Consider the following 23,884-nt stretch of genomic DNA (forward strand, 5'->3'; position numbering starts at 1 on the left):
ATGTTGTTTTTGGTTTGTGTCATATGTTCTACTAGTAAATCTTCCAAGAGACCACAAGTGGCTTTAGATTGTTTAAACGGATTATCTACATATGGAATGACAAATGAATGCATATGTTTCTTATCCCTTCCTTAGCTGCCTGTTAACGGAGTATTTTCCTTCATATTTAAGGTGAAGTAATACTTATCAAATTAAGTGTAATGAGGAAACTTTCTTTCTGGGTCAATGATCTTTTGACTACCCTCAGTTATCTGGTGAGGAGTGAAAAAGGTCTGGAATACGTTCATCCAGTTCACGGGCTCATTTTGGTAAGTTACCAGTGACCCCAGTACAAAACTTTTGTGTCAGAAACCTCTCTTGCCTGTATGTGCATCGGTTACCTGAAGTGTTCTTCGTCCAGCACTGACCAAAAGACATGGCCTATACTTCTGTGGCTCCTTTCTTGAACAATGTCACTCAGAACCAAATGGAGCCATAACAAGTATAAGACTCTCATTAACTGACATGTCTTTTATCATGAAAAACCTTCAATGGGCATTCTGGGCCCCATTTTTCTGTAGCCAAACCTTCTGGTCTCAGAGTTCTTCAAAGCCACAGGAGTGGTGATATGGGGTGAGGGGTGCTGCCACCCCTTATATCTAACGTTGAGACCAATTAGCTTACATTCGTCTGGCAGAAGCAGACTGCAGATATTTTCTTTTCTTTTTGTAAAGCAACCACCAACGTATGAAAGAACACTTCTACAAGAGTTGCTTTGCAGATTTCCACAACTTGGTTTTAGGAGATTATCTATGATTGTTGATCTTGTGAGGCTTTAACATCTGGTTAGATGATAGATCTTCCAAACTCACCTGAGTATGTCCAACTTATGTAGGGATTTGGATTTTCTCAAGAGTTTCCTCTGTATGGTCATATCAATCATTCCTTCCTTCTTTCATTTAATTACTGAATGAGATGAAACTCATAAAGTTATGATTAAACAATTATTATACAGATTAGTACATGTGTTAAACTTAAAGAATACTTGCATTTTCTTACCAATGATGGCACAATCATTCATTCCAAAATGTGTGACACTGGATGGGGCAAACATACAGGAGGCCACCTTCGATACAACACTCAAACGTTGGAAAGTATTTAGGTTTAAGTACTTAAATAACTAATAAAGCACAAAGCATACAGCTACAAATTATTTGTTTCTAAACCCACAGTAGATTCCTGAACTAGGTTTTTTTCTTAAAAATGCTCAAAGCTGGAAAATTTAATGGATTTTTATTGAAACTAACCAAGATGTAGGAAAGTGCTAAGCTAATAGGATTTTTAGGACAGTTTTAAACCCAAATGTGTGTAAAAACACCTTCACGCACCTACTAACCTCTACTTTAGACTGGTAAAGCTGTATATTTCTTTGTATCTATCAATTTCAATAATGTTGTACAGGGCATACATAAATCTGAGATATGCAATGCATGCTGGGTGCTTTCAGACAACAGAGTCACATTCAGTGAAAAAAAAATCACTTGACTTCCTTTAAAGGATTTGCCTTTTGGCCAAACTCACTTCAGGCTTTCCCACTACTACTTGTTTTTCTTAATGAATTTAAGTGGATCAGTATCTAACAGTATTATAACATTAGCATGATCTGTATTAATAAACAATTTAAGACTTATAATGTACTCTGTTCTGGGAATTTGCTTTAATTCTCTCTAGAGCAATGACATGGTTCTGTAATTACTCCCTTTATTTTGTTTGTCCATCACTAGCACATTCTTCTGTCAAATCCACCTCTATTTTAGCTAACTAGTTATTGTGCTTAATGAGGTATTTCACTACAAATGTGAACTCTAAAAACATCAGCAGCTTACACTCACTCACAAACACACACTCGCTCTCACACACAAACACACACACACGCTCTCACACTCACACACACACACACACACACACACACACACACACACACACACACACACACACACACACACACACACACACACACACATACTCACTCTCACACACACACACACACACACACACACACACACACACACTCGCTCTCTCTCACACATGCACTCACTCTCTCACACACACACACACACACACTCGCTCTCATACACACACACTCGCTCTCTCACACACGCACTCGCTCTCTCACACACACACACACACTCGCTCTCATACACACACACTCGCTCTCACACACACACACTCGCTCACACACACACACTCACTCACACACACTCACTCACACACACACACACATTCGCTCACCCACACACATTCGCTCACCCACACACACTCGCTCACACACACACTCTCTCTCACACACACACTCACTCACACACACACTCGCTCTCACACACACACACTCGCTCTCACACACACACTCGCTCTCACACACACACTCACTCTCACACACTCGCTCTCTCACACACTCGCTCTCTCACACACACACACACACACTCGCTCTCACACACACACACTCACTCTCACACTCACACACACACTCGCTCACACACACACACACACACACACACAAACACTCGATCTCACACACACTCGCTCTCACACACACACACACTCGCTCTCACACACACACACACACACACTCGCTCTCACACACACACACACACACACACACTCGCTCACACACTCGCTCTCACACACTAGCTCACACACACACACACTCGCTCTCACACACTCGCTCTCACACACACACACACACACACACTCGCTCACACACACACACACACACACTCGCTCTCACACACACACACACACTCGCACTTTCTCACACACACACTTGCTCTCTCACACACACACTTGTGCGCTCACACACACACACACACACACACACACACACACTCGCTCTCACATTCACACACACACACTCGCTCTCACACTCACACACTCGCTCTCACACACACTCACACTCGCTCACTCTCACACACACACTCGCTCGCTCTCACACACACTCACTCGCTCTCACACACACTCACTCGCTCTCACACACACTCACACTCGCTCTCACACACACTCACACTCGCTCACACACACACACTCGCTCTCACACACACACACACTCGCTCGCGCTCTCACACACTCGCTCGTGCTCTCACACACATGCTCGTGCTCTCATACACACGCTCGCGCTCTCACACACTCGCTCTCACACACACACTCGTTCTCACACACTCGCTTGCTCTCACACACACTCACACTCGCTCGCTCTCACACACACTCACACTCGCTCTCACACACACGCTCGCTCTCACACACACACACACACTCGCTCTCACACACACACACTCACTAGCTCTCACACACACTCACTCACTCTCACACACACTCACTCGCTCTCACACACACACTTGCTCTCACACACACACGCTTGCTCTCACACACACACGCTCACACGCTCACACACACACACACACACGCTCGTGCTCTCACACACTCTCGCGCTCTCACTCACACTCGCGCTCTCACACTCGTGCTCTCACACTCGTGCTCTCACACTCACTCACACACTCGCACTCACACTCACACAATCGCTCTCACACTCACACACTCGCTCTCTCACGCACACACTCTCTCACACACACACTCGCTCTCTCACACACTCGCTCTCTCACACACACACACTCGATCTCACACACACACATACTCGATCTCACACACACACTCGATCTCACACACACACACACACTCGCTCTCACACACACACACGCTCTCACACACACACACTCACACTCGCTGTCACACACACACACTCACTGTCACACACACACACTCACACACTCGCTCTCACACACACATACACACACACTCACACTCGCTCTCACACTCACACACGTTCGCTCTCACACACGCACATGCTCGCTCTCACACACACACACTCGCTCTCACACACACTCGCTCTCACACACACACACTCGCTCTCACACACACACGCTCGCTCTCACACACACGCGCGCTCTTGCGTGCGCAAGCATGCACACACGCGCACTCGCACGCACACACATTCGCACTCGCACATACTTGCACTCTCGCACTCACACACTTGCACTCACTCCATCTCTCACACACTCTCACACACTCTCACACACACACACACTTACTCGCTCTCACGCACAAACATACACTCACACACTCTCACATGCTCACACTCACTCACTGACACACGCTCACACTCATGCTCACTCTCACACTCACACACACGCATGCTCACACACACATGCACACTCGCTCGCACACACACTCGCTCACACGTTCGCTCGCTCACTCTCACACACGAGCTCACTCTTGCACATGCGCTCACTCTCGCACATGCGCTCACTCTCGCACATGCACTCTCGCACTCGCTCTCGCACTCACTCCATCTCACACACACACACACACACACACACACACACACACACACACACACACACACACACACACACACACACACTCATGCACTCGCTCTCACGCACAAACACACACACTCTCATTCTCATTGACACTCACGCTCTCGCATACACTCACACACACACTCATTCATACTCACTCATTCACACACAAATTTACATTCTCATACACTCATTCACACTCACACACTCTCACATTCACTTGCATGCTCACTCACGCACTTGCACGCTCACTCACACACGCTCACTCACACACTCTCACTCACACGCTCATGCTCACAGCTCGTACACACTCACTCGTGCACACTCACTCACTGATACTCACTCACTCACTCTCACTGATACACACACATGCACGCACACTCACACTCGCAAACACACTCTTGCACACTCCTGGGAAAGGGTGGCACAGGTTTACAGCTGTGTCCCTTACAGACGGTAATGATGCTGCACCAGCCAGTCACTGTCAGGCTCTTACTAGGGTATCCAATTATATTGAGTAAACTCAATACTAACATACACACACACACACCTCTGGGAAAGGGTGGCACAGATTTACAACTGTGCCCCCTTATGCACAGACAATAAGGTAATGACGCTGCCACCAGCCAGTGACTGTCAGGCTCTTACAAGGGTATCCAATTATACTGAGTAAACCCAATACTAACACAAATGGTAGAGTGTAACGCAAGCAGCAATGCATTTTGGAGTGGCCAAGGCATCACTAAAATAAGCACAAGTACTCTCAAGATGTTAAAGTAATTCTAAAAGGCCAGCCACAATAAAAGGTATAAACATATGTAATAATAGATAATAAAACAGAAAGCATGAGAATATTAAATATTTAAGTGTAATAAACATCAGAGTTTCAATCACAGGAGAAATAACAATAACATGGTTGGACAGATTCAAGCAGAAGCAGAAAAACAATACTCAACTAATCTCACTGTAATTCCTGATTGTCTAAAGAACTGTTCCCTATCTAACTTAATTAACATAACAAGACAAGATTAGATGTCAAGTTGCTTACTTCCACAAGGCAAGATGGTGATCTTCCCCCTAAACTGAACTCAAACTCAACTGAACTGACTGTGATAACTGTCATAGACTTTTATATCAGGCTACAAAGAAAACAAAACAAGCTAATCTGCAAGTTCCATCCCTTCAGTGCTGGTTATAGAATGACATCACATTTGATCACATGACTCTGGTAAAGTACAGACTCAGAGCTTTTCCAAGATCTGTTGCAGTATTTGAAAATTATAGAATTCTTTGTTTAAACATAAATATTTAAGCAGTTATAATAACACTGGTGATATATTTTAACATAAGCATCTGTACAAGTCAGTGCGAGTCAAATAACTGAAAATTATTTACAAAACTCCAGATAACAATGCTGGCATATGTTATATATGTCCTGCCCCATTCTTCCTGGCACAGATGGCAATAACTGGCATTGCCACAGGTTATATGACAACTCCTTTGTACTACCAGGATTACACTCTCTAGTAATGTATGGCCAGTGCTGTGTTTGTAATATTTGTGCATGATTTATGCCAATCCCTTCACAGCTTCTTCCTCTTGGCATATGATCTACACTGACCCTCAGAGTTCTCCTAATTGTGCAACACATGCAATGATACTAAGACTATACAAATTCCTGAAAATCCACAGACATCCTACCATCACACAAATGTGGCGAGTGGCTGTGTTATCCCTCCCTCTGCTGTTCCACAAGGAGATGGATAAACACCATAAAAACTCAAACCTCTCACAGGGAAGAACATAGCTAGCCATGTGGTCATCTTATCCTTACACCAACTTTGCAACACCTGAGATCTGTTACACAATATGGGCTGCAGCTCATGCAGATGGATGCTTTCGTTCTGTACCGTGAGTCTTTGCACCGTCAGCCCTTTCTAAGAGCAGACAGCATAGAGTAGGAAAAGAAAGAAAATTCCAGTCTGTAGTTGGTTCTCTCACATGAAAATATCTGCAGGTCCTGTGGATGGCTCTTTTGATCCAAGTCAAAATTACAGAGTCATCTCAGGATCCATCCTTGATCTATGGTAAGAATCATCCAGAAATCACAGGGCTGCTAGTGATAACTAAAACATACAATTTCCTTCTTGTGCAGGCTACCACAGATATAAATTTGAAGCAGATCACTAACCTCCAAGTTCATCTGTACCATATTCAGTCTCTTAGGCTGACATGGTACATCAGAAAGCCACATGTGCTACAACATCTTCCTCCCAGATTGACATACCACTTCAGTGCACCTTATACCCCTGAGGTACTTCCAAAAGCAGCAGATGAGTAATTTCATAATGTCAGTAATTCTGTCCAGTTACGAGATAATGGGCACTGCTGTGATATCCTGCTATGCCACCTGTGCTACCTTGCTAAGTCACCTCTTAGTCATGTGTCATCCCCACATTAACATCAGCATTCTAAACCTCATAATAACCACCTACTGTCCCATTAACACAATATAATGCATATTTTGTAAGCTTCTGCTGCCTGCACATCCTCCATAATCTAATACATTTTGTTGGATGATCAGCTTCTTCCTACATACCAAAGATGTGCTATAGTTGAATGGGTGAGCCTTCAAACTGCTTGTAGACATGCTTATTGTATGCTGTAAGTGTGCCTACATCTGTGTCAGTGTGTGGAGGCTTGCTTGAGAAGATTGGTATCCTTTCCAGGATTACATTTACTGTTTTGCGTCCACAGAGTACATGGATATGCTCCAGCTCCTAAAAGACCCTAAAAAGAATTAAATAGGTAATAAAAAATGAATGAGTTGCTTTATTTGGTTTTTGTTTTATACAGAACCTGCATACACTTTTACAGATTCTTAAACAGTACCACCACCACAGAATAAATTGAGCAGTAACAAAGCAAATATCTGGGAATGATGGATGAATGTAAAGTGGCACTGTAAATAAATTATTTGTAAACAAAAGTAGTGAATACACACCAGAGTTACAGAAGTGGCATGGACTCTACCTCAGACTCGGTAGTTACCATTTTTTTACAATGATTTCATGGTAAAACCATTACTTATTCTGTGCCAGTCCTTGTACCATGTCATACCTGAAACAATATACCTGGATCAGCTATTTCACTAACAAAAACCTATGAACAGACTGATTAACTTAGCAGAACAAAGAGGGCATCTTCCATCAGAACAACACAAGATGCTGAACATTTAAACCCTTGCTTTTTGTAAAATGTCTGTCCACACAAGTATCATAATGAATAACACCCAGCAACTCAAGATATCATTCAATCACTTCTGAAGTACTGGCATTACAGCAGGAGGGACTTTTTAACAGCTCGGTGTAAAAGTAATTCAGCAAAGCTCTGATCACACCAGCATTGTTAAAACTGTTATAGCCATATATTTAATGATATCAAACCTACAGTGCTTAAAACTGCATCAGAGAACTAATCTTGTGACATCCAACAAAAACAGATTTCCAAACGATGGAGCAGCAACCAGTACCAAACTAAAAATCCACAAAAAACACTGGACAGGTGGAACAGGATCAAGCAAAATAAAGCACAATATTAACGAAAAAAACCCTTTATAGTTGCTTTCATCCACAAAAGACTTCTTCGGAACCAGCATAAATGAACACAAACTCACTTCTTAAATTCTACTTATCCTGTTCCACCTGTCCAGCGTTTTTTGTGGATCAGATCTCAAGACTGGTCTTTTATATACAAAACGGCTAATAAATTTAAACTGCATTAGTTATATTTGGCTTCTTAGCTTTTCATCAGGACATGTGGGGTAAGAAGTACTGGGCAGCATTTTCTCCTCTTTTGTGAACTTTTTAGTGACAGGTTTTGCAGGGGAAAAATTTTATAAATAACACTTCCCATATAAGCATGTCACACATATGTGAATTGTAACTTTTGTGACGTCAACGTGGGGAAAGCATGAAAGTCAATAGATACGTTTCACAGTATCCTTATGGTGATGCTTCCCAAGGAATACTACATTTATTGGGCCATGGTTTAATAAAATGTTTATGATGCCTTTTATTTAAAAAAATGACAAATAAATGAAATACGAGAAGGACACAAAGACATTACAGCACTTAACCCAGTAGATGCTGCGATGTGCCTACAAACGTACCCAAGACACTTTAATAGTTTCTGCATGACCACTTATCTTGTGTTCCTCCATTAAACACCAACCACTGCATCATGAGATAGCTTCAAGCCCAACTGTTTTTTTTTAAACATTCACAGGTATTATTAAGGATGGCAGAAAAAGAGTAGCTCAAAACACATTTTCAAGTGGGAACATAGCAATAAGCATGTGGCATTTTCAAAAAATGGTTTAAGACCACTGCTTGTGTTTTCAGCATTTACAAGACCAGCCCCACTACAGCTGTACATTTACTATTGATTTATTGATGTTTGATTACCGGGAACGTGTAACTGGGTAGGAACCCATATTCAGCCAAGGCCCAGGGAGAAAAGCTCTCAAGTATTACACGACATTTTAAGAACAACAATTTTATAGTCTTTAAAAATAATACAAAAAACAAATACAATTTAAATAGTTATACCAAATTAGGCAAAACATGAAAACATTGGTTAAGAATAGATACAAGTTATATGAAAATGATTTAAAAGTTTGAGCAATTTTAGCCAGCTTATAGAAAAATTAAAGGTAAGCTAGTATCATAAAAACAGGAATTGCAATACAAAGTGACAGAAACGCAGATAGAGAGAAAGCCAGGGGAGAGAAATTGATAGAATGAAGTGAGTGAAGAAGGTAGAGTAAGGAGATATAAGGTATAAATAGGCATTTATTCACATTTAGGAATATAGTTTATCCTGGTGTTGAACAAATAACAGAGCCAGCTTTTGGCTAGAAAGTATTTCAGAAAAGTTTTGAAGGATGGAAGGAAGCTATTGACCTAATGGATAAGAGATAAGAAGTTTCAGGTCTTAGCAACTGGGTACACATACAGACAATGCCCAGCAGATCTGATAGGTTTGTTGACATTGACAGGGAGGATTTTTTGGTCATTGGATGATAATTAACGGATTAGGAATATAATTGTATACAATATTATTTAGTACTGGACAAGCAAAGGGATCCTGGATAACTTTATAGGTGGTAAGAAACTGCGTGTATGTTCTAACTAATTTAGGCATTTCAGTGCTATACAATGGTGGGTACTTTAAGGGGTATTTGTTGCAAATTTAGCAACTTTGTCACAGCATTGTTCAAGTTTTGATTTTTGTGATGCCTGAAGGTTATTAAGCATGGGAGCACCGTAAAGTGTGGGGAAGAGATAAGCAGTGGCAAGTGTAGCTATAGTTGTCTTGGTGAGAAGGTTTTTGACTCTATAAAGCATCCCTAGATTTTTGATAAGTTTTTCTTATGCAATTTTGGATATGTAGGTTGAATTTAAGATTATCATCCACTATCATCCCTAATAATTTGCTATGAGAAGTGATGTCAGTGGTAGTATTATCAAGATAGAGGACTTTGTTTTTTCATGGGAGAGGGACTGGGGGAAAAGTAGTGTTTTTTTTTTTTTTTAGGGTTGACATGAGTTGTGAGTTACAAAGCCATGTTTCAGTTGATGGTAAAGCTTCCTGACTAATTTCTTGAAAGTGTGTCACATTGTCAGATGTGCAGATGAGTGAGGAGTCATCTGCGTACTGTATTAGGGAGGCCTGTTCTGTGGATGTGTGGAGGATGTTGGTCAGAATGTTAAAGAGGAGGGGACCAACGACTGAGGATCTTGGTACACCGGTGGTGACTTGGAGGTATGGAGAGAGGGTGGAGTGCCATTTTACTGACTCATACCTACTGGATAGTTTGCATTTGAGCCATAGAAGGGTGGTCTGAGTGATACCTAATGAGGGCATTTGAAGCAGAAGTTTGTTGTGACAAACTGTGTCGAAGAGTTTAGACAAGTCGAGGAATAAGGAGAAGACTAGTTTGCCATTATTTCTAGTTTTTTTGACAGCCATCTATATAAGGTAGACGTGCAGTGTTAGTACTATGGGAGGGATGGAAGCCATGGTGTGTGGGGGTAGGAGTTCTTCCTTCAGGAAATAGTTTAGCAATTGTTTTTGAATACATTTTTCAAGTATTTAGAGATGGGTGATAAGACTGCTAGAGTTCTAAAGTTAGTAATGTCTGTTGAATTTCCTTTGTGCAGAGGGATAATGTGCGACTTTTTCCAGAGGGAGAGAATGTGCGATTCCTAGATTGACTTTCATATAAGTATTGAGACAGAGTAGACAATGCTATTGGCTACTATTTTAACGTATTCACTTTGAAGGTCATCAGCTGAAGTACAGCATGGTTTGAATTTATTTAGGAATAGTTTTATATAGGATGTGAGCACTGGCTGAAGATGAAAGATATGGTGATATATGGCTGCTGGGCAAAGTTAGGATTAGATGCTGGAAAATCCTTGGTTAGAGATGCTGTACTATCTATGAGATACGAGTTGAAAAGTATTGTGGTTTTAGTGATGAGTTATTGGGAGAGGAGTTAGGGTTAAACTTATGGCCGGAATATAAGATTTCTTTTAACGGCTGTTCAGAAATTTTTTAGAATTGTATTTACTAATATTCTGAAAGTTATAAAATTATAGGTTCTTTGTCTTTGTTAATTTGCTTTTTAGTAGGATTACAAAGCATTCTAAAGTTTTTAAATTGCACATGTAAGGGTTTGTTTGTTCATGATTTTAGAAATGGAGAAACACTATTAAGCTTGCCAGCCTACTTAAACATGGGTTCTAAAAGAAACCTAAAAATTTACTGATGGCTAAAGGTTCCTGTTGGTGCTATACAACAGTCAGCAAAACAACCAAGGAAAGGAGCATACCACAAAGGCAAAATAATCTTTTGTGTTTGATTCTTTGTTCTCTGACATGCAATTACTTTTGGTAATTACAAACTTCTCAAGGGTAAGTTTAATTCAAAGTATAAAATATACCATGGACTACTCAGAGGTTGAGAGTGCAAGGTATTCCATACCACAAAACCAAACAAAAGCTGCTACTGATCACCTTGTGGTGTATATGAGGACTAAATGACTAATACATCTGTCCATTCAAATGTTATCTCAGGTACAAGACTAACAGAACACTAGAAGTTTTGCTCTTATGCTTGCCCTGTGGCCCAGAGAGAAAGCGCTGACTGTAACCATGGAAACAAGGGTTTGATTAACAGCCCTAGTATTGCAGGAGCCAGGCAAGGAGGGAGAGGAATGAAGGGGCATGGCCTCCTCCCACAAGAATATCAATAAGAAATATTTGCAAGAAAATGAAGACTGAAACTGTGTGTAAATGAACATGCATATGCTTTCATACAGGTGTCTACCCCTCTCCCCGCAACTACCTGTACAATGTAAAATGACTGAAAGAGTGCTGTGATCTACAATACTCCTTGTCCTCTCAAACTAAACATTCTAGGAATGATGAAAAAAACAAGTATCCTTTATTCCCAGAACAGCACTACCTGACAATCAGTACACTTTGCATCCCTTAAAATGCTGTTATTTTACAGTGGTACTTGTGTTGAGAGATCATGTGTCATGTGTAAATCCCTTGGCTATTATATCCATTGTACTTTTTAGGATGTCAATCACAGAAGGCATAAGCTAGCCTGCACAAAAATAAGTGGGGTACTCTCATTTTTAATCAATGTCAGAAAGACATTACTCCTTCCAAGACCACCACTTTGCACAAATTATAGGCGGGACCTCAGACTTTGGTTTAGGCTCCCGCCACCTCCTAATGCAAACACATACGCATATACATACACAGTCACTCATGCACTCAGCTGCATGCTTGTTCACTTACTCACATACTGATTCAGTCACACTTGTATGTTCTTTCACGTACTCTCATACTCACTCACTCTGCTGGTACAATTATATAAGCCTTTTGGCAATTATAGATGACCACCAACACCTCTGTTTCACAGCTGGAAGAGGTCATCTATGATATCCAAGTTTGGAATGGTGATGAAAACCTTAGAAAGGTCTAGATATGCAGTGCACACTATTTTGTCCTTATCCATTGCTTCAGTAACTTTTTCTGAAAAGGTCATACAGAATAATTTGTCAGGTTTTGTGATCATAGTGATCATACCTGAAACAGGAAGAAATATGTTTGTGGTTTCAAAAATCACTGAGCTAAATATGAACTAATTCTAGTTTATCTAAGCATTTTATTCACAATGAACTTACTCAGAGAAGTTCTGTAATACTTTTTAACCACATAACAGCTGATGATAAGATTCTGTGAAGCAGAAAGATGCACCCCTCATTAATGATCTCCGTTCAGACAATGGCGCAAGCACTACCTGCTTTCCCATCCTGCGTTAGGGCAGTTGTGTGGTTTGCCATGACAAATACCCCACCTGACAAAGAACAAGGTAAGACATCTTGTGCATGGTCTGGGAGTAGTCTTTCCCAAGTGGTGCACTGCACTGTAGCAGGAATCAACAAACACAGTCTGGTTCTTGCCAAGCAGCTTGCAGTACTGGAGCCAGAATCTGTGCATCAGTTCGCAGTTGTCCAGATTGTCATAGAATGTTCAGATTTTTGTCTTATATTTTTGGTCTGTAACTCATAAAAGTTGTGTTTTTCTTGTAAATTAATGAGAATTAAAGTCACTGAATAATGACATACATTTGAGTTTCAGTCTTTCTATCCTTCAGAAAATGTATGCTAACCCAAATCATGTTATTCTAGCAAATTTCCAAGTTTATGAGAAATATTTAAAACCTGTCCCTATTCTGGGGTCTTTGTCTCTCCATTATTTTAGGCTTTGCCCATATTTCTTGTGATAGGCGGTTGAGAAGTATGCAGTGCATGTGTGGAAGCAGGTATGCACCAAATGGCTGGCAATGCAAGATACACACAAACGGCCAAAAGGGGCATCTGTGGATAGGGTTAAAAAACAAAACAAAGAAATCTCGGAACTTAACGTATTATCGCAACCACATTTGGAAGTCACCCTAACTGGTAAAGTCATACCGAAACTACTTGATGTTACAATGAAATGGGACGTGTAAACGTCAAATTGCTTTTTTATCCCATAGGTTCATAGGTTCATACTAGGCTATCTGCCCTAGGGCATTTATAAGCCTAGCCAGAGTGTGTGTGGTTTTCACCACCCCTTAGGATGAGAATACTATACCCATTAGTTTGCTGTGCCTCTGTCCAGCAGCGATACAGAGATGATTCCCAGGGTAAACTTACGATCTCCCATCCACTCGTCAAGATTTCTCTTGAACAGAGTCAGTGAGGGGCTCTGCCTCACATGGACTGGGATTCTGTTCCATAGTGTAGGGAGTCTCTGGGTGATGAATCTGTCCCTCCAGCACGTCCTATTTATATCCGTGTTGAGGTTTAAGTCTCTTGCTCTCGTGGCTCTGGTGGATTTGGATTTTTTGAGGTGGAGCATGTCCATTAATTCCCGGTTGGACATGGCCTTGTATGTCAGGCACAGATCACCTCTGAGCAGACGGTATGCGACTGAATAGAGCTGGAGTTTCTTCAGTCGGGCATCGTATGACATATGTTTGAGCCCCTTTATCCTTTTGGTGAGGAACTTTTGGGGTCTTTCCAACTGCTGCAGGTGTCGGGTAAGGTACATTCCGAATGGGGCGTTGTACTCAATCATTGGTCTGATAAGTGAAGAGTACAGGGGTACAATGACCTCTCCTGATCTGGATGTGAATCCCTTCATGATCAGGTGGGCAATGTAGAAGGTCTTCCTAACCACTTTGGCAATGTGAGTGTCAAAAGAGAGGTTACTGTCAACTTGGGTCCCCAGGTCCCTGATAACCTCTTCTGTGCTTAGTGGATTGCCACCTATATGGTAGCTTGGGGTTACCTTGTTTTTCCCGAAGGGTATGACTATACATTTTTTGGCGTTTAACTTCAGGCCATGGCTCTGGCACCAGCTATCTGTTTCCGTGTTTAATGGATTACCACCTATGTGGTAATTAGGGGTTACCTTGTTTTTCCCAAAGGGTATGACTATACATTTTTTGGCATTTAGCTTAAGGCCAAGGCTCTGGCACCAGTTCTCCATTTCTATGAGACCTCTCTGGAGGATGTCTGTGTCTGATGGAGGGTCAATTACTTCTGAAACAGGACCAGGAGTAACGAGAAATGTGTCTTCCTTGGTACGGTCATTTAGTAACGTGACTGAATGGAAAAGTTCGTTAAGGCATACAGTAGCAGCTTGCCACTCCACAGCAACTATTCAGGGTTCTGATTAAGGTGCTTTTTCACATGTACATTTATAACCATTTTGTTTTGCTCCGACTTCATGGAGGGCTTAAGTAAGGGATGCAATTGGTCGCTTTTTTGGACGTGCAATCGTGTTCTTTTTAAGTCGTGTCTTATCATGTATAGCTGTGCAGTTGGTAATTTTTTGGACTGGCAGTGCTATGTTCTTTTCAAAATTGTACATTGGTTATGTACAGCACTGTGAGCCTGCGTAACACGCTTTGGCTCAACACAGAGTATGCCTTTGAATGGTTTGTATTTGGCTGGTAATCGCTTTACTTACATGTGTATTAACACTAAACACAATAATTAGATTGCATTGTGGAAGAATCAGGGCTTCTTAAAGTACTAACAGTTGCATTACATGTTATTCCCTCTTCATTTCGTTTTGCATGAAGTTACGGTGGTAAACGACGCTACCAGGGAAGAGGAATTTTCCCGTTATTGCAGTTCCTCTTTGAGAAACAAGTTGATGCAAAGCTGTTTGGGACTTCACACACCCCTTTTTACTTAACTATAAAGTCGGTTGTCGATAACAGCAGGAAGTACACAGGGCTACAAATGTGATTGCGATAATACTTAAGTACCGATCTCAATGACTGGCTGAATTACATCCTTGTGATCAGCTTTTGTCAAGGTAGACCAAATAGGTCAGCAGACTCAATGAAGAAATGACAGTAAATAAATAAAAAAGACAGATAAAACTTTATGTTGTAGTTCTTAAGAATTTTAATGCCATTGACCTGCATCATGCCATCTTTCCTTTTGGGTGAGGGTCCAAGACAAAAGTGTCAACTATAATGGTATCTTGCTATTTCACCTAACATCTACTCCCTCTCCTTCAAAGTCGTGTAGAACTCAAGAAAGACAACTTATCTTTCCTCGCCTCCTCAGCAGGATCTCCATTCCTTGCAATTAAGTCTGTGGTTTATTCCTACAAAATTACAAACTCAGTTTACTACGAATAAGGTTTCAATATATTGTGATACAACAATCTCAGCAAATACTAGCATCCATCCTCCCATCTCTGACTTAAAAAACTTTTGAGATTCGCTATTGCTAGTTTTCCTTAACCCTCGCCCAGTCGCGTAAGACGATCACTTTATGAATATTCATTACGCATACAACTTCGGGGCGGTGCAAGGTTGTGGGCGGGGACGTGGCTTGCTACTGCGCATCCGTTTATACTAAAAGTACATTACGCAAACAAACTGCATTATGAACCTTTGGGATATGTCTTGTGTGGAATGTTCTGTTAGGACGAAAGGTGAGTGTCTTGCTTTGTGATGCGTGTTAAGCACTTCAGGGCGGAATTACGAGTGTGTGTTACAAGTTTTGAAACCGTTGTTGTTTGTATAAGTAGTACTGCTGGCTGGGACCAGATGTGTAGTAAATGTAATGCCCGCACGGGTAATCACTTCACGTTTTCCACTGATTGGCCATTGTGAGATGCCTTACTTGGTTGACATCACGTGCCACTGATACTTGGTTGACATCACGTGCCACCGACAGTATTTTTTTTTTATTCCATCAGTTTTCTGATATGAAAATTATATTAGCAGGTGGTACTGGATTATATTTTGGGATCCAAGTCATTTCTGACAGTAGTTTTTTTTTTACTCATGTTAAGTGAGTGTTGCTGGTAGGACGTATGCATAGCTTCCTCATTAAAAAAAAATGAGAGCAAAGCCTGAACAATTCAAGGTACTTTAATATAGTTTTATTTACCTAAAGCTATAGTAAAGCTTTTAGATTTGCAAATCAGGCTAACTCGCGCTGTCAAGAAACATTGCTCGCTGCATGGTAGATATGTTAAGTAATTAAAGTTGTAGTTTTGCACTTAAAATAGTTGGACATCTATAAGTTAAAAGGTGTACGCTTAGCTACGTCTGTGTGATCAATATTATCATTTGGACAAGATGTTTAACAGAGGTTTCAGTTACCTGAGAAGGTGATAACTTCGATATTAAAATACCTCTTGACTTGTTTTGTTTGAAGATCAGAGGTTCTTCCCATGGTCTTTGCAAATTTAGTCACTCCATAAAATGTCGCCTTATAATTAGCTTGTTGGCAGAATGCAGTAACAGATTGTGAGAGTTGCATTAATGTAGTTATCCTAGATAATAAGAAATGTGCAGCTTAACTCTGTTTCGTTCTAGTGACTGTTACTCAGAAAAACAATGAGACTTCGCCACAAGTTACTTGGAGTAGGGATAAGCTCATAGGATATTATGATTACACTGTTAATTGCAGTAGTTTGTACATGGGTGATTGGGAAAGAAAATGTGCATGAGTTTTCGGTTCTCATTGATAAACGCTAGCTTCCATATTATGACAAGTACCCCCCCCCCCCCCCACACACACACACACACCATCAGACAACAACCTAAGTTGCCCTTACCTAGGACTGTTTTTTTTTTTTGTCTAAAGGAGCTGCATTGGAAGGTTGAATGCTAAAATAGGCTTTGTAGGACCTGTAAGGTGGTTGCTGTTCATTGTTAGCAGCCCCTTCCATACACAGTTATTTTCAGTCACAGCTGGCAGTTGTCTGTTATTGAAGGAAGCTATGTAGAACAGTGCTATAGAGTTGTCATTGTACCATGTGAGTGTCTGGTTACCACTGTTAGGTATACACTGTCAGAGTTATTGCCTCTTCTTTGCTTAAGTGAGGGTGTTCCCTTTCACAAGTGTTTTTCGTACACAGAAGATGTTACAGTAGTTTAGTGTACATTTGGTCATTGCTAGCTCAGATTAGGCAATCCTAGCTGAAAATGTATATCTCATTGCATGATTTTGCTGATGAGACCAGAATTAAGTAAGGCCATACATTCCAATTTCTGTAATAAATTTCTCATGTTATCATACTCTTGATATATGACCAATGTTTAGTATTGCCATTGGTTAAACCTTGCATACAAGTGGTTGATTTGTATTGCAATTGAAATGACTAGTTTACAGTGGATATAAAAACTTTACACACCCTTGTTAAAATGCCAGGTTTTTGTGATATAAAAAATGAGACCGCAATAAATCATTTCAAAACTTTTTCCACCTTTAATGTGACCTATAACCTATGCAATTCAATTGAAACACAAACAAATCCTGTTAGGGGAAAATGTATGTAAGTGTGCACACCCTTAAATTAATAGTTTGTTGAAACACCTTTTGATTTAATTACAGCATTCAGTCTTCTTGGGTATACACTTGCCATCAATTAAAGAGACTCTGATTAACCCCAAATAAAGTTCAGCTGTCCTAGAAGGATTTTCCTGACATGTACTCGGTTGCCTGCTACAGCAAAAGTCATGGTTCGCAGAGAAGCTTACAAGGCATCAAAGGGATCTCATTGTTGAAAGGTGTCAGTCAGGAGAAGGGTACAAAAAAATTTCCACAGCATCGGATATACTATGGAACAGTGAAGACGGTCATCAAAAAGTGGAGAAAATACGGGACAGCAGTGACGTTGCAAAGAACTGGACGTCCCTCCAAAGTTGATGACAAGACGAAAATGGTCAGGGAGGCTGCCATGAGACCTACAGCAACACTGAAGGAGCTGCAGAAATTTCTGGCAAGTGCTGGTTGTGTACTACATGTGACAACAATCTCCCGTATTTTCTCCATATGAATGGACTATGGGTTAGGGTTGCAAGACGGAAGCCTTTTCTTACTATGAAAAACACCCAGGCCTGGCTAAAATTTGCAAAACAATACATCAAGTCTCCCAAAATAATGTGGGAAAATGTGTTAGGGTCTGATGAGACCAGGGTTGAACTTTACGGCCACAATTCCAAAAAGGTATGTTTGATTCAAAAAGAAAACACTTTGCATCATCAAAAGAACACCATCCCCATGGGAAAGCATGGTGGTTGGCAGTATCATGCTTTGGGGTTGCTTTTCTTCAGCTGGACCTGGGACTTTAGTCAAACTGGAAGGAATTATGAACAGTTCGAAATACCAGTCACTTTTGGCCCAAAACCTTCAGGCGTCTGCTAGAAAGATGAAGAGGAATTTCACATTTCAACACTACAATGACCACAAGCGTACATCCAAATCGACAAAAGAATGGCTTCACCAGAAGAAAATTAAAGTTTGGAGTGGCCCAGCCAGAGCCCAGACCTAAATCCAATAGAAAATTGGTGGGGTGACCTGAAGAGGGCTGTGCACAAGAGATGTCCTTGCAATCTGATGGATTTGGAGCACTTTTGCAAGGAAGAGTGGGCAAATATTGCCAAGTTAAGATGTGCCATGCTGATAGACTCCTACCCAAGAAGACTGAATGCTGTAATTAAATCAAAATGTGCTTCAACAAAGTATTGGTTTAAGGGTGTGCACACTTATGCAACCAGAGTATTGTATGCTTTTTTTATATATATATTTTTTTTCTCCTAACAGATTTGTGTCTTTCAGTTGAATTGTACAGGTCATAGGTCACATTAAAGGAAGGAAAAGTTTTGAAATGATTTATTGTGGTCTCATTTTTTTCCATCACAAAAAAACTGGCATTTTAACATGGTTGTGCACACTTTTTATATCCACTGTATATAAAAGTCAGTTGGATTATCATTTATTTCCGCATAAAATTAGTGTATAGAGGAGACTTGACTAGTAATCACACCTTGCATTTAAGCACTTGGTGGCCTTAAGGTGTCTGCTGTATGCAGGACAGAGGTGAAGTGAACAGACACTATTCACAAACCAGAATTGTTGAGATATTTTAGAATAGAAACTTTTAGTAGGCTCTGTACTGGTTGATTCTGAACATGCCACAAATACTCCTTTGCTAAACTTGTGTAAGTTATTTCATTTGAAACTGATCAGATAAGTGTTAAACCATACCTTATTAATGTGTGTGACTCTGCAGAGGCAGGAAATTATTACAGTTTTTAGAGGACTAGAGTAACTTGTGTAATGTTTATGTTCATGGTACAAACAGCTGATTTAATTACTACACACTTGCAACATTTTTCAGTGTATCCATGTTACTGTTGAAGAGAAAGTTAGAAATACCATTTTTATTTTAGACAATTCTTAACAGATGTATTTAATTTTTAAATTGTTTGACACATTTACTCTTACCAGGTGTATGTAAGGTGCTCCATATGTTAGGGATACATCTAGAAGAAGAAGTTGTGACTTATAAGTGGGAGATGGTAGGTTTTAGACCCGTTTCTCCTCTTTGAAATCCATCATTATTTTACTGTTGTCAGTTTAGTTGAATAGCTATTAACAATGAGGTAACATTGAGTGTTGTTTGAAAAGCAGTAGATATCTAAGCGGCATAGTGCATTCAATGTTTGGGAGGAAAGGTTTGTAGTGAGTGACATGATGTGTGGCAGAATGGTAAGATGACAGATTTGGAGTCATGCTGCAGCTTGAGAATGAAGTATTTTTTTTGAAAAAGCAGAACTTTTATTATTTGAAGAAATCAGGAAGTTCCCCAGGAGGGTTGGTCAGATGGAAGAAATGATTGGAGTTAACAGTGAGGGAGAAGATGCAGGTATTTTTGGGTCCAGCATGGGGGTGAATCATAACTTGGAAGAATAGGAGAGAAGCCAAGCAGATTGTTGTTTATGACCAACCTGAATAAAGGAACTAGGGGTAAGCAGCTGCCTAGCTAACTTGACTGCTATATAAAGTATAGTCTTTTTGTTTATGATGTAAAAGGTATCTTCACCAGGTTGTGCGCATCATAATGGAAATGGGTCACTGCTGTCTGAACCACACTTGCTTCAGAAGTGACATTAGGGGATGTGTTGGGGAGTAGGGACCTTTGATCTCCAGAGAAAAATGTTTCTAGCAGGTTTGTGTAACTGTCATTTTCCACCGTTTGTCCTGTTTACTTCATGAAATGGCATTCAAGATCTTGTCATTTGCACTCTAGTCCTAGACCAATATACACTGTAGTTGAAAAATTTATTTTTTTTTTTTTCAAAAGTAAGGAAACGTAAACTAACAAAAAATTATTACTTATTTGTTTATGTAATCAGGATTTCCAACTGGGCCAGGTCCATTTACAATGGATGCTGAAGAAGAAAATTCCAGAATGCGCAAATAAAAATTATAAGCAAGAAAATAAATATCACTTATTGGCTGGGATTCATGGACAACTATTGCACAGTACTAATTAATGACCATGTGAAGGGTGTGTGGGATTCAAAGGCCGTGAATAATGGATGTATTCTTTGTTGTGAGTTGCCCCCCACGAAGCAAACTTCAGTAATTAGCACCTGTCACCCTTAGGCTTTCGTATACTGGCCAAGGCTCTTGCCACCCCGATAGTGCCTTTTTTAGGCAAGGCTCAAAGGACAAACCCACCTCCATAGACAACCCAAAGATAAAAAAACTAAAGGTAATGCTACTCAATGCCAGAAGTCTAAACCTCAAGATGCACGCACTCGAGACTCTCCTCAGTATGGAGAGAATCGATGTCTGTGCAGTAACAGAAACCTGGTTCAAGGCTCCTGAGAGCACCCCAGCACTACCAGGTTATAACTCATACCATGCGTTTCGGCCCCAAAACTCGGACCGAAGCACAAAAGGAGGAGGAGTATCTATATTCATCAAAGATACCTACACCTCCAGGTTAGTGACACTGCACGAAGCATCGGAAACCATCCATGTGCAACTAACAGCGGGCAAAACTGCCTTTCATTTTGTAGCCTGCACCCTCCCTATTACAGGAATCCCACATGGCATTCCTGAGAACACTGGAGAATATGAAGGTCTCTCCAAACACTGTGTTATTGGGTGACTTCAACTACCCAAACATAGACTGCGAAAACTACTCAAGCCCAAACACCCTCACCCAACGGTTCCTTGAATTTATAAACTCTAACGCAATGGAACAAGTGGTCACCACTCCCACAAGAGGGAACAATATATTGGAGCTGGTCATCACCAACATGGGGACTCTGTTCCACACCAGAGGTAAACCCCTCATTGGTAAGATCAGACCATAAACAAATTTCCCTAGGCATCCATATCCTGTCCCCACCCCCAGCCAAGGAAATCACTGTAAAGAATTTCTCCAAAGCCAACTTTGCACTTCTCAAGACTGAGGTGGAATCCTTCAAAGCCCCTGGGCCAGAGGGTGATACAGCCCAATCCGCAGAATCCTTTACAAATGCATTCTATGAGCACCTGCAGGAATGCATGGATCATGCTATCCCAAATAAAACCAAGACTCAGTCCTCCAAAAACAGGAGACTGGTCTGGTGGACCCCGGCCATAAATAAGCTATACAATAGAAGGAGGAAGCTACTACATGACAGAGCAAAATCTCAAAAAGGGAAGGCATCTCTGATCAGTATTAGCAAGAAACTTCATTCCCTCATAAAATCATCAAAGGCCAGTTTCGAAAGAAAAATTGCCCTAGACACTAAAGATAATCACAAGGCCTTCTTTAGTTATGTCAGGAATATGGGCGGAAACTCCCAGATATGCTCTGAATTGTTGCATAACGGTACAAAATATACCAAGCCTACAGACATGGCCAACATCCTGGCAGACAGATTCAGCGCAAACTTCTCCCCCCCAAAGGAGCAAACGCCTATCACAACTGAATGTAACCTCCCTGACATCACAGATGCACAGGTGAAAGCTGCCCTCTCCAAAGCAAAAAACACAGCATCTATGGGACCGGACTGTGTCCCAGGCTGTGTCTTACACGAGCTCCAAGAAGAACTGAACCCTCACATTAAGTCACTGTTCAAACTTAGCCTTACCACAGGATATGAACCCAAAGGATGGCGTACAGCTACAGTGGTCCCACTCCACAAAGGTGGTGCCACAACGGACCCTGGAAACTATCGTCCCATAAGCCTGACTAGTCTGGTCTGTAAAGCTATGGAGCGTATTATCATGGAGCTCATAAACAAAGACATTGGGAGCCTCCAGACACTGGACCCTACCCAGTTCGGCTTTGTTAAGGGCAGATCTTGCCTCTTAAACCTAGTTGATTTCTTTGAAACAGTTACCAAAGCCCTAGATGAGGGCAAGGTAGTCCACACAGCCTACCTGGACCTCGCAAAAGCCTTCGACACAATGCCCCACTCGGGCATCATAAATAAGCTTACCAGCTTAAATATCAACCCCTATATCACAAGATGGGTTGCAAACTGGCTCAGAGATAGAACCCACATGGTCAGAATCGCAGGTGTCATGTCCGAATCCAAACCAGTTACAAGTGGCATCCCACAGGGCTCAGTTCTGGGACCTCTCTTGTTCAGTATATACTTCTCTGAGGTTCAGGCTAACATGAGGGGATTATGGCTGACAAAGTTCGCAGATGACTGCGAACTGGGGCCATAATCGAATCTCCAGCTGACACAAGCATCCTCCTCCAAAAGGGTCTCACAGAGACTGATGCTTGGTGCCAGAACCACGGCCTCAAGCTAAATGCTAAAAAGTGCATAGTCATCTCCTTTGGGAAAAAGAAGGTGGCCACAAATTACCACATAGGTGGTAATTCATTAAGTACGGAAGAAGTAATTAGAGAAGTGGTTAGAAAGACCTTCTATGTAGCCCACCTTATCATGAAAGGGTTCGCATCTAGATCAAGAGAGGTCATTGTGCCCCTCTACTCGTCACTCATCAGGCCTATAATTGAATACAATGCCCCTTTTTGGGATGTACCTTACCCGACACCTGCAGCAACTGGAGAGACCCCAAAAGTACCTCACCAAGTGGATCATGGGCTACAAACAGATGCCCTATGCAGCTCGACTAAAGAAACTCCAGTACTCAGTTGCTTACCGCCTACTCAGAGACGATCTATGCCTGACGTACAAAGCCATGTCAAACCCAGAATTAATGGACATGCTCCACCTCAAAAAATCCAAGTCCCTTAGAGCTACACGCTCCAGGGACCTAAACCTCAGCAGAAAAATAAATGGGACATGCTGGAGGGACAGATTCATTTCCCAGAGGCTCCCCTCACTCTGGAATAGAATCCCAATTCATGTTAGACATGGCCCCTCGCTGACCCTCTTCAAGCGAAATTTGGACGCGTGGATGGAAATCGCAAATTCACCCCTGGGATCTCTCCTGTGTCCCTGCTAGACAGAGGCACAGTGAACTAATCTTAAAAGGGTACCTTCTGTGACCTACTTTACAGAGGCACAGTAGGCTAATCTAATAGGGAGGCGGAAGCCAAATACACTCTGGCTAGGCT

The 23,884-nt window shown here is 41.3% G+C and overlaps 1 protein-coding gene across 2 annotated transcripts in view; it reads left to right on the forward strand.

Moving 5' to 3' along the window:
- The first annotated feature begins 15,870 nt into the window (after positions 1-15,870).
- The window catches only part of WDR81 (WD repeat domain 81), a 626,861-nt gene continuing 618,847 nt past the window's right edge, over positions 15,871-23,884 (forward strand). Inside the window, exon 1 of one of the 2 annotated variants that reach the window (XM_044054364.1) lies at positions 15,871-15,979. The gene's annotated coding sequence lies outside the window, so the exon portion shown is untranslated. Of the gene's footprint in view, positions 15,980-16,211; positions 16,417-23,884 lie in introns of those variants that run through there. The other variant, XM_044054363.1, reaches the window with a different exon arrangement.

Source organism: Protopterus annectens, chromosome 13.part0 (genome assembly GCF_019279795.1).
Source record: "Protopterus annectens isolate FY-2018-M chromosome 13.part0, PAN1.0, whole genome shotgun sequence".
Lineage (NCBI taxonomy): Eukaryota > Metazoa > Chordata > Ceratodontiformes > Protopteridae > Protopterus > Protopterus annectens.